Below are 13538 nucleotides of genomic sequence, written 5' to 3'. Positions count from 1 at the left end.
CTATTTCCTTATTTTTAATATCTCATGAATTTAAACCAGTTCATGATTATGTGGGGCTTTATTGCATTTTTTATAAGCACTGTAAGAGTAATATACCCATTTTAGCTGAGGTTGTTAAACAATGGCAAAATCATTCTGTTATTTAAAAAAAAAAGAAAAAAAAGAAAAGAAAAGGTTTGTAAGGTTGTACTTTACCAGTGAAAATCATTTTACAATTATTTCCAAAATTTATAACTTAACCTAGTTATTTCACTAACCTGAAATAGAGCGAAGTCAACTAGTAGAAAACCAAATCTCCTATATTTAAGGTGCCATATGTTTAATATTCTTAAAAATAGTGTCAATTGCTCGTTTTCCTTATATATCAAACCCCCAAAGGCAGTTCACTTAGGACAACTGAAATCATTTCACCTGTGAGGGGATGCTTCCAGCTCCCCCCTCCCCCCCCAATCTGGTGCCAGTTACAAGCAGTTTACATTCCTGTGCTTCAGTCTCTGAAAGGCAGGGTGTCGAGGCTTTGAGATAAGGCCTGCTTGGGCATCGGGAGAATGTCAAAGCTGTGAAATAGGGCCTGCTTGGGCGCCAGGACCCTGGGAAACAAAGCCTCCTCTCACTGCCAAAACAGTGTTAATTACGGTGGTCTGGACTATCTCTTCTTCCTCAGGACCTTGGGAGATAACACCTACTTTCACTGCTGGGGCAGTGTTAATCATTGTGGACTGGAATTAACTCCTTCTTACCTGAGCTATGGGATCTCTCCTTGGGACCACCACTGCAAGAGCAAAGCAGTCATTCACAGTCACTCAAATTCCTTTCTTCAGTGCTGAAGAGTGCTCAAGGCAGCTAGCCTGCCCTTGGGGGTGTTCGGCTTTCCCCCCCCTCATCCCATGACTGTGGGTGCGATCATCATAACAACAACGGAGGAGAGTTGAACCCTGCAACAGCCAGGAGCTAGGGACTGCGACTGCGCAAAGAGACCTGCAACTAGCCTTGTGACTCCACCTCCACCTTCCCCTAAAGGGTATGAATAGGTTGGCCCCAGAGGCCGTCTTTGGCTCTTCATGGGTGACAGCGGGTCTGCCAAGTCGCGGATCCCCTCGGGACGGGGACGCCCTCCTGCAGTTACTTCCCTGGGATTGAGTGTACGTTGGCTGCTCAGGCAACGTGTGGGTAAGATCAATTAGAACTGGAAAATAAGTATTCTAGTTGAACTAAGTTTCAATTGATAAGAATTGTTGCTTTGTACTGTTGTAACTTGTGTAGTAAACTTAGATCTTTAAAATAAGTTGTGGAGTCACACAGTAAATCTCCTTCCTCCCCTCCTCCCCTCCCTCACGCCACACAAAATCCTCATGGTCCAGGACTGTAAAGATAGTCGGTCGTCCCATGACATCACCAAAGCCAGTTAGCGGGCTTCTTAAAAGACTTCGTCAGAAGATGCCCAAACCTATTTTGAAGCATGCTTCCAAGTTATCAAGATTAAAATACTTTGAAAGAGAGGAAATGGAAGCTTATATAATAGCTCAAAACAGCTAGGAGGAAAGTGGTTTTTGCTTTGTTTTTCTCAGAATGGCTATCTGTTCTATACTAACAGATTTTAGTTTAATACATACTTTATTAATGGATAAGTTTACCTATATGTCACCGTGCACAGAGAGACACGAGCAGGTGCAGTTTGGTGCAGTACCAATTTTAGGCTCAAATTCAGTGGGTGTGCTGACAGAAAGGCTTTACTAGCCCAAGTACGAAAATGCTATCAGTTATATTATCTCTGGTTCCAGACGTAGTATGTACCCTGCCAGCTTCAGAGTTATTCTGTATGTGCTGCTGTATGCTGTGGACACATCATTAGAAGTCTAGTTATGCCAGTTCATAAGATTTTAAAAATAAATCCCATGATACTGCTGTTTTTCTGGAAGATCTTGAGGCAAGAATTCAAAGCCTGAATGAAAATCTCAGCTCGCATATTAAAAAAATAGGCTTGTAATTCTTCATGTTGTAGAAAAAACTTCAAATTTAACTGAAAATATACCTAGAGGACAAGAAAGCTAAAGGAAATAAATGTAACCCCCCAAATCCCTCCTTTTTACGTTTTGTTAGTATTATAATGACTGTGAAGCCAATCTTGTGATGTTTGTGGTTTTCAGATACCGAAAAATTCCTAAAAAAGAGAGGCAAAGACAGTCAGGATAGAAGCAGCATAGTGGATATGCTTCTCCTGCATATGATATACTCATGGAACAACCCAGAGTCATTCCTCCACTATGTAAACTCCCTGTGAACTTCGTTTCTCTCTGCTGTAAGCCACAAGTACTAAATCCAAATTTACTCTGCTTCCTTCTGCAAGAAGAGGTTTAGACCCACTACATTCCATTGCAAACAAGGTATAAATCTCCTTTAATAAATTGTTGCAAACCTCAAACGAAATAGCTCATGGAAAATTAAGGATTCCATCCTTCCCCATGAAAAATATTGCTTAATTCAGGGCTTGACTGTAATATACAACCAAAAAAGAGCAGTGTTCCAGTTCAACAATCAATTTTTCCTCCTTGCTTTGTTTTGTTTTGTTTTAGCTTTAGTTCAAGCATCATGTTTTGTATGTAAAAGTGTGTTTCAAAACTTAGCTGACCTGGAACAAGTGGCAAAATTCAGAAACCCAATCTTTCCTTCACAGATATTGCCCAAAAACATCTTCAGTTTTCTAATTTCTATCTCTTACCAGTTACATATGTGACACACAAATAAAAAAAAGCAGTCCTTCTGAGGAAATCAAAGTACAATCTGCTGTGGCTCTGCCACAGTTTTGGATTGAACAGTGCTGATTAACGTACAAGATTTTTCAGTCCATTTCCCATAAGTTTTGTAGTTACTGTTATGTTTTACACAAACCACCGCTTCCTATCCTTTGGAAATGCTTTAATCCCAGACCATCTTTACTTTTCTAGGGAAGGAGAAAAGCAGGAAAAGAGTGAAAAGACCACAAGGAGAAGGACAGAAGAAAAAACTGAACGTCATTGAAGATGGAGCCCAGCCAACATAAAAGGTATTAATTTTGATTCAATGCCTTTCCACAATTCCTGAAGACAAACTAGTTCTCTTGCAGTTAGTATGACTAGGATATAATCCTAGATCATCTATTCTTTTTCATACTGGAAATTCTTGATATTAATATACATATCAAAACATTCTGGAAACAGATGATTTTGAAAATTATATCTGGAAATTTGCATACATTGAACTCATTTTTTGAAAGATCTAAAAGATTTGGACAGGACCTCAAGCCATTCACAATTTATTGTCTTCCCAAAGGGGTTCAAACCCACTTTTAATTAAAAAAAAAAAGTTTTAATGGAATATTAATAAGAATATTTTACTATTGTAACAGAAGAAAAGTCAAAGTGGCCAGGTAAAACACAATAAAAATAGGAAGGCCTTTTAAATAACTCTTTGTCATTGTGTCCTTCTGGGGATATTCTTGATTGCAGAATTATTTTCAAGTTAGTGGCTTTCTGAGGTGCAGGAAATATTGCAAGGCCCTTCTGATCCTGTGTGCTGCACACTCTAGTCTCAAAGCATCTCCAACCATGTTTATTTGCTCCCCAGGAAAGCAACAATCTTCTCCATCCCTCCAAAAGAGGGAACACTGTCTCCAGTTAAAAGAATGTGATACACAAACTCAGAACAAATAAAGACTGTCATACAGTGTAGGGATATGCCTACATGATGCAGCACACACAGTTGTGAGCTCATTCTCCTAAGGCGCTATTGTCACATGAGCACGGGTCTATCTCTAGACTAATAAATCCTTTCCTTCAGCAAAGTTCATGCACCTAAGCTAACCCAGCTGCGAAGCTACCAATATGGAACTAGTTTCCATACAGCCAGGATGATATATAAACTACACCTGCTTTCTGCAAAAAGCAATGTAAACTTACCCTTTGTTACTGTGATAGCGTATACTTCATGGAGCCTATTCTGAAAAACTCAGCGTGTTCAATTAATTCAGGTGTTTTCACTCTGTTAATGTTGTCAACACCAGCAGCAGTATTAATATTTTCTCAATACTTTTCTACAAGTTTTCACTTTCTTTATTTCAATAGATGTAATCCATCAGGGTCAAATAGTCTAGCAGACCAGCAGCAAGGAGTGTGAAACCAAAAGAAGAGAAGAAAAAGTATATGGGAAGCCTCCATGCCCACAGCCTGAGCACTTGTCCACTGTGATATGACACCTACTATGTGCCCATTATTATAAAGAGTTGTCAGAAGGGAAAAAGGAACACTGACAACATGACACTGCTAAGCAGAATTTCTTAAGTGGACCAAATAAGAGACAGGCTATGTCAGGAAAAGCTTACCCTCACACTCACATGCTATTCCACACGTGCATACAGTTAACTAAGACCTGTCCCAGGTACCGCTGCAGGGAGTCAGCACAGTCCAGCCTGGGGGAACACAGCACTCAGTCCAACCGGCCTCAACATCAGACTCTGGGCAACAGCTGAGCACTGACACACATTTCCATTTTGGTACTCAGCTTCTATAGAGTTTCAGATGTCCACATATTGTTCCCTCCTGATCTTTAATACTGCGAGATTCAATTGCCAGACCAAATCCAATCAAATCAGTATGATGGTATACCTTTCCAGCAATTTCAGGTACTGTTTTCAGTCACTTGTTGATCCATACCAAGGCTCATCACACTCAGTTTTTATTTGCATTATCCTCTTGGTCACAGATCATTATGCTCAAGTACTCAACTCTTGATCAAGGCAAGGTCATGATACTCCTGTGTCGGGAGTCAAGGAAACATTTTTCTTTTTCTTTTAGCATGCTGATTTAGAATTAAATGAAGAATTTACCTGAAGAATCTTTAGACTGTGCATAGTTTTTTCTTTCTTACGGAAGAAAATGAATGACCTCACTTGACGGGCCAGATGTTCAGGTGATGTAAATCTTGGTAGCATGACTAACTCTAAGTATGTCTAGCTCTGGAGGAGGACCTAATCTCATTTCTCAGCTCATCTGAGTTTTTCCCACCCCACTACTTCTCTTGAATTTCATATCAGTTTGGCATATAGCATTCATCAAACATTAATGGAGATTTAATGTGAAATTAAACATTATTAGAACAACCAAATACCCTAACCCTGTTCAGAGTTACTTGATTGTTAAATCTGTCGTTTTACTTCGAAGTCCCTTAATGTACTCTACTGTCATAGCATCAGCTGATTTCCTCTGAAATGTAAAAATCTTTACTCTAAATGTAGAAATCTTTAAATGCTTCCTTTTAATTTTCTCTCTTTGGATAAGCAATTTATGCTTATTAATCCTTAGCAGATACTGTCACATTCTGATAGGCCTATTCAGATAGTACTGAAAAGTTAAAATTACATATGCCTTACTTCCTTTTTTGGGCTAGATTCTGTTCTCAGTAACAATGCAAGTGGTCTAGACAAATAATGTTGCTTTCATATCCACTTTGAAGATTTTCAGAAAAACTTTCTGCATTTTTGTGGAAGCATTTTAGTACCTAAGGTCCTACATGGTTGGTTAAGCAATTCTTCAGGTTGTTCTTGCGGTGCTTATGCCTTTTTTAATGCTTTGTATTAAAATACTTAGGTTTTTCCTTTGTGTACACACACAAAGAAATGCATATAGTTCTAAGTACTGTGTGTCATGTGATGCAAGACCTTTGCCTTTGCCCTTTTCCCTACCAAAATGATTTTGAAAATGGTGACACTTCCTCATTCCCAAAACAGTCAATTAAAATTACCATAAACAATATTCCCATCCAAGGCATGATCCCAGAGAAGATGGTATGTTAAAAGGGACTTTACAGTTACTGATTTTGTAGAAGGTATGTAGGTAACATGCTGGTGGGCAGCAATATAAAAAAGTCAGATGGGTGGGATGGAAATTTTATATTTTCCAAAGAATGTATAATATTTTGCATTGATGAGATGAATTAAAATGTCATTGCAGAATTATTTTATATGCTACTTGAAAAAAAAGAGCAGATAATAATTAGTAAATTATTAATAATTATTATAATAAATGAATTTTCCCTCTTGCCCTACAGCCAGTTCTCCTATTGGTCTTTGTGGTATTTCTAGTGTAGGAAGGACCCTTCATTCTTAGTGTGTAGTAGTAGACAACCATCTTCTCTTTAATGGCATTAATGAAACCTGATTGTTCTTAACCACCTCACCTTTACAATTTTAAAAAGTGGCCTGGAACTATCCTCTCCTTGAGACTCAAATGCTCATCCTTTTTTGAATATCAGGCTCTTTCAAAGATACCTCAAGATTAGACTTCCAGAAACAAAAGAACCCCAAATCACTCCTCATTTTTGAAAATGTAGGCTGCAACTCATGGGAAATGCCATGAAGAGAAGATTTTCATACACTGTCTACAAAATCAATGTGTAGAAAATGGAAAATCTTGTTCTGTTCAAGAGTAAAAAAAGTGTAATACATTAAACAGTTAAACTTCCCTTCTGTATCCTGCTGTGTGAGATGGTTTCTTATCTTTATCTGAGGGCCATCTGATAACACACTGTTTTGTACTGGGACTTTGAGAAAAGCCTGAGTCGAATGCAAGAGATGGCAGTCTGACAAAGTATAAAGACATACTTCTGACTGCACTGAATGTGACTTATACCATGCTTCTCTCTTAAGTGATGTAAAAGTTCACAACTGACAAATATTTCCTTTAATATATTTATATGAATATCCCTAAGCTGTCCGACATCCAATTATTTTTTACTGCTATTTCTGTAAAGCAAAGCACTCTGTTCACAAACAAATTATGTGCCAGTGCAAGGCTGACTATAGTCTGTTTTCCCTTTTTTAAGTGTGCACTTAAAAGAAATTGGCGTTCTGAAACATGACTTAGTTGTCCTGTGACTCTTCTGCCATGCAAGGGCAGTCTGCAAGTGCAAGAGGGAAGGGAGGTAATTAGACATTATGTAGTCGCCTATATACTAATAATAAATATGATTTATAACTTAAAAAGGTGATATTTCAAAAACTTTGGGTGTAATGAGGAATGAAGCTTGGAGGAATTTAAAGCTTACTGTATTTGCGCATAACTAATGCAACAGTTCTCTGGTGTCATTGCTGTGAATACTGTTGCCTGATGATGATGATAACAGATGGTGCATCCTGGTATCAGCATTTCAGACTTCTCCTGAAGAAATCTAGAAGGTCAGACTAGTGCTTGAACATTTTCTTATCTTGAGGCAAAAGGAAAACAATTGTAATACCAGTTTCCTGACCTCCAAAGACAGTAAGAAATTACTCCAGTTACTTTTCTTTACTGAACTCAGTTGCTCTTTCCAGCTATCAACAGATGGATGATCAGGACAGTGTTTCTCAGAGAGAATTCTGGCTCTTGAGTCTGCTCAAACGAACCTATCAAAAGGCTGATTTAAATCAGAAGATGACAAAAGTTCATCATCAGAGAATAGTTTACTAGGCTAGACCCAAAATTTTAAATAATTATTCAAAGATCTACTTAAGATTCAGAAAAGCATATGTTTCAGGTGTAACCAATACCAACCTATCCCTCTTCAAATTCTTCTCTCCAGTAAACTCTAAAACAGCCCTTCTGTCTCCTCCTATTTTAATTTTGCATTTGGCCATTTTGAAAGATTCTTGGTAGCCAAGTAGTATACTATATATAGGGCCCATCCTTTCAGCTTAAATATCAAAATCTGGATTTCTTAAACACCTCCATTAGTGATGACATTACATTTTCACCAGTATGCAAGTTAGCTCTCAAATACATACCACAGCACTTTATATAACAGTTGCATTTATCTTGTTCTGAGTACAAACTCACGACAAGAACAAATACATTCATTATTCTGAGCACAAGGAAAACTTCATTACTGTGTTTTAATTCCCTCCCTGTTCCTTTTATATTATTAAAAGACATATCATTTTAAGGCCTGAGGATGACTTTATATCTCTATTACCCTGTGTCTTTCAAGACAGTAGTCATAGGAGAGGTGCTTTGGCCTTCACTAAAAGAAGCTGCACATTTTCCATATCATTTAACTTTCTTAAGACCAGAGTCCCACAGAACTCAGAGTAAGAAGAATTATCCAGCCTCAGTGGCTGACCAGTTTTTTTCAAAGAATAAAAAGTTACCGAAGCCTTCAACCTAATTACAGAAAGATAAGTATAGTATGTCCACATAGATAAATAAAATTCAGAATCCCAGAATAGCAGAGGTTGGAAAGGACCTCTGGAGATATTCTAGTCCAATTTCCCTGCTCTAAGCAGGGCCAACTTCAGCAGGTTTCTCAGGTCAGGGCCAGGTCCTGTCAGGTCTGAGCATCTCCAAGGACGGAGACTCCACACCATCTCTGGGCCCTCTGGGCCCATCTCTAGTGTTTGACCACCCTCATGGTAGAAATGTTTTCCATTTTATCTAATCAGAAGTTCCCATGTTGTAGCTGATGTCTGTTGCCTCCAGTCCTATCACTGTGCATTGTGTGAAGAGTCTGGTTCTGTCTTCTGTACAACCTCCCTTTAGGTATTTGTAGACAACAATAAGGTCTCCCCTCAGCCTTCTCTTCTTAAGGCTGAATAAACCCAGCTCTCTGCTTCTCCTCATATGTCATTTTTTCCAGTCTGCTGACCATCTTGGTGGCCTTCCGTTGAAGTCACTCCAGTGTGTCTGTACTGGGGAGCCCAAAATGGACACTGTACTCCAAATGCTGTCTCAGAAGAGCCAAATAGAGGGAAGAATCACTTTCTCTGACCTGCTGGCTATGGTCTTGCTCACATAGACCAGCAGGCAGGCAGAGTTCTTCACCACAAAGGCACACTGCCAACTCATATTCAAGTTGTTGTCCACCAAGACCCACAGATATTTTTCTGCAAAACTGCTTTCTAGGTAGTTGATCCCAAGCCTGTACTGTTGCATGGGGTTATTCCATCTCAGATTCAGGACTTCACATTTACCTTTATTGAACTTCAGGTTCTTGTCAGCCAATTTCTTCAGCCTGTCAAGGTCCCTCTGAATAGCAGCCCTGCCTTCCAGCATACTGACTGCTCCCCACGATTTGGTACTGTCCACAAACTTGCTAAAAGTACATTCTATCTCATCATCCAGGTAATCAATAGAGAAAATTAATGATTGTACTGATTCCTGAAGGACATCTCTAGTTACTAGACACCAATTAGACTTTGTATTGCTGATCACAACCCTTTGAACCCAGAGGTCCAACCACGTTTTCCACCCATCTCATCATCCATCTCTCAGTCCCTATCTCACCAGTTTGACTAGATGGATGCTTTAGGAGACTGTGTCAAGGATTGCTAAAGTCAATGTACATATTCCTTATGTTATCCACACAGCCCACCAGCTCACCACACAGAGCAATGAGGCATGATCTGCCCTTGGTAAATCCATGCTGGCAGCTACTAATTATCTTCACATACACCATGTGGTTTAATATAGTGGAGGAATTACCCCATAACCTTCCCAGGGAGCTGTCTGCCCTGTAGTTCCCCAGATCATCCTTCTTGCACTTCTTGAAGATGGGTGTGACATTTGCCTTTGTCCAGTCATCAGAAACCTCCTCCAATTGCTACAACCTTTTGAAGATAACAGTGGCCTAGCAATGACATTGCACAGTTCTGGATGCATCCCATCTGGTCCACTCCACTTGTGTATACCCATTTGCTTAAGTACTCCCTAACTCTGCCTTCCTCTGCTATGGATAATGCTGCAGGGGTACTGCTTCACTCCCATATACTCTGCTAGTAGCATCAAGGACCTGAGAGACCTGAGGACAAATCTCATCAGTGAAAATAAAGTTAAAAAAGGCATCAAATGTCCTGGCCTTTCCCATGTCCAGGTTCCACATCATTAGGCCCTGATCCCACTCAGCAGCAGGGCCACATATTAATCTTGTTTGCTATTATCAGTGTCTGAAGTCATCAGATGTGGTGTAGAAATTCAGAAGGAATCCTGAAAAGCTGATACAAGATTTGCCAGCTAAAGGGAACTAGCCTCTGGAGGGTCAGATTCTTACAAAACTCCAAAGTCAGTATTTCCTATTGTTCTTTGTCAGGTATACTGAGCTCTGAATTTTGCTTTTTTTTTTTTTTTTTATAACTACCTCTTAAAGAAGTTTTTATATGCTAAGACATAGACATAGTGAAGTTCAATGCATTTTTTTAAAACCCTGTTGTTTTAACAAGACCTTTTAAAAACTTCTTTTTGAAGCCTTTATATACACAGCAGAAGTGACATATTACTCAGTGCAAAGGTCTGCATCCTATTTTCTGGTGTGATGTATAGTTCTTTTTGTGAGGGATGGGGCATTGCACTTCAGTTTGTTTTCCGAACTCTTGTAGACTGAGCCACACTACTATGGAGTCGTTTTCACACAGATGCAGAACAACGTTTACACCAATTTTAAATTGTATGTAAGTACCTTAAAAAGACTTAGTTGCTCTTTTACAGAGTACAGGAGATGCTGCTGTAGTTGCTAGGCTGAATCCTAAGCAGATGTGAGCCAGGAAGTAATGTGATCAGCAAACAAAAGACATTATTCTTTTTACATAAAATGGAGAGGATTCCCAGAATGACTAAATATAGTCAAGCACTATATTCATTCAGTGTATTTATGTAAATAAAACAATATTCATCTGCTATCATATTTCTATTGCCAATCAAAACAAGAAGGAGTGTTAAAGGGAAGCACGGATAATCACCGATAAGAAATTATACAATAGGGAGCTAATTATCCTTTTCCAGATTTGAGTTTATAGTTTCGCATACTGACATAATACTGATAATGAATCAGAGGAATCATATTCCATTTCATGGGGTCTAGAGACATTATCATATTTTAGGGTAAGATTTGTCTTGAATAGAGATTTGGGTTTTTTTTGAAAAAAAGAGATGAGAGCTTTGTACATGCTATCACGTTCAAAGAGATGTCAGTTTTGTGAGTATTTTTTTTTCATAATGAAAAGGGTATTTCAAAAAATAAGATTTCAAAGGTTGGCCTACAAATTATCCAGACTCCAGGTTCACGGAAGAATATTCCATAGCCAACTTCCCCACACCAAGAGTTATTTTATTCCAAGTTCTATACGCTTAGTTTTAGTCTTTTTATTCTGTGTTGTTGCAAAGGAAGACAGATTAACAGTGTAAACTAAGACCTAGTCATCATTACCTACAGGGCACAGCATGAATAGATGGGCTTTATCCTTCTTTTCCTTTAGCAACAAAAAAATTGGCAGGTGACAAACTTCCTCCTTTCAGAATTCTCCTCCTTGAAAGTCTCACAGGGATCAAACTATCCCTTCTTCTCTTCAGAAAGATCCAGCAGTGAGCACAGATGTATTTCCTCTGGCTAATGGATTGAATTCTTAAGGACTAGAAGGACTATTAGATTTTAAGGAGTTTGACAGATGAGTTCCTGTGAAGGGCACATTGGCTATTTGCTTTAATAATGGGGCAGTTAATCTTTGGCTTTAGGAGGGGATACATTTTTTAATAGATTTTGGTTATTATATTTTATTGTTTCTTGAGTTTGATATAGTATGTTTCAGTTGAACTAGCTTCATAGCAATACAGGTTGAAAGCTCTGCTCAGCAGTAAGTGCCTGGACCTGGAATTGCGTGACATCGCATTTAGATGGTTCTCTGTACAAAATAGCATGCTAACTATAGTGTTCATTGTGAAGAAGGGTCATTTTGCTTCCTTCATTGCAGAGATGGTTTTGTATAAGTTGATTGCAATACCAGCATTTCTGCAGGAATATTTATAGAAGAAATGATTCACAAGCATGGCACTTGTTTTCATGGAGTCACTTTCCAGAATAGAAGTGTATTTTACATTGTTAAAGAGAACTCAAGGGCTGTGTTCTACTAATTAAGCCTGAGTGAGGACTTGACTGTCACCTGTATTGATACCCTGTCTGAACTTAGACAAATCACTTACAATCGTTGTCCTTCAGCGTATTCACTTTGAAGACATGTATAATAATTCATGGCTGCTCTACAAAGGTTTGTAAACTTTAATTCATGTTTGCAAAGCAGTTTGATGTCATTGCAACTGAAATCACTGTAATCATCATAAAAGTGCAACGTATTTTTAGCTAAAGTATACACACTTTCACAGGACATGCCTTCATAAAAAGTGAGCTTGATGAAATGAATACTAACCATTGACTTTCAATAAATCAGTGTATATGAATATTTAGTGACAAAAATATACTAGCAAAGAGGAATCTTTGAAGCTGTCTATCCACCACTGTGCAGAGAATATCCAGCCAAGTTTTAAATCGACAAATAATCAACATGATAGAATATGTACCTTAGTAAAATGACATCCCTCTTTTGGGGGAAGGAAGGTGACAGAATTGATCAAGTATTTTTCAGTGCATCCATTTTAATATACTCATATATACTTCACAATCATGTTAAATTAGGCTAAAATTAAAAGTATAGCTACATTGGAGCAAATTATGTAAGAAAAAGAGGGCTTTGAGTCATTAGGATAAAATCAGTCAGTCTAACGAAAGGAGGCCAGATAATGCAATACTATTCTTTTCATTACTTTAACCTTGTTAGCTTTTCTAAGGATAAAATAAGCTGAACTTTCTGAAACCAGCTACTCAATTTCAGAAGATCCTAAGATTTTCTTTTGGCAGTCATTGTAAGTCAGGCTGCCAGCAGTAAAATCTAAATAAGCTCAGGAATTTTATAAGCATTATCAGACGTCAAGCATTCTATATTTTAATTGAGCTCAAATCCTTTATAAAACTTAGAGCCAGCCGTGTGTCCAACATAGTAAAATATATCCCAATATTTAATTAAGCCTGAATTGAATTAGGCAAATCCACTACATATGAAAAAAAATCAATAATATGACCACGGTGGCCTCAAAAGTATTTGATTCATTAAAGTTTTTTTTTAACATGTTCTTTAACACAAGCCTAAATAATACTCAAGGCTCTTTTCCTCCATTCAGAAGCCAAAGAGATCCTGTACCCGCTGTCCCAGACAAAACAAAATTATACCCTCAAAGATTTTCCAAATGACTGAACCTGTGGCAGAGTTGGCGACACATCCTCATACAGAAGAGGAGCGGCTTCTGCCAGAGGAAAACAATGCTAAGATGATGCTCAGGAAAGGAGCCGATGATACTTGTGCAGTAAAGGTGAAAGGAAGAATGGTTGGTTGGCAGCCAGCAGCATTGGCAAAGGAAGGAAAACTGCTTGTTTACCCCCTTCCTTGCATAACTGAGTTTGGGCTTGTAACATCGCCTATCCAATTCTGACAGCTCACCAAAATGGAAATGGCAAGGTCTTATAATAAATTGCCTCAGAAATCATCTGTCATGTATTCAGCTCCTGGCCACAGCAACCCTCAGTATGAGGAGTTTACCACTATTATTCTTCCATTTTCCTAAACAGCTGGGATAGTCTTGACTGTTTCCAAAAATAATAAAACAAGACAAGGACAGAACATAGTGGTGTCTTAAGAAATGAGCTTTTTCAAACCA

The sequence above is a fragment of the Dromaius novaehollandiae genome, chromosome 2 (genome assembly GCF_036370855.1).
Source record: "Dromaius novaehollandiae isolate bDroNov1 chromosome 2, bDroNov1.hap1, whole genome shotgun sequence".
NCBI lineage: Eukaryota > Metazoa > Chordata > Aves > Casuariiformes > Dromaiidae > Dromaius > Dromaius novaehollandiae.
Note: the sequence above shows the minus strand (reverse complement) of the source record.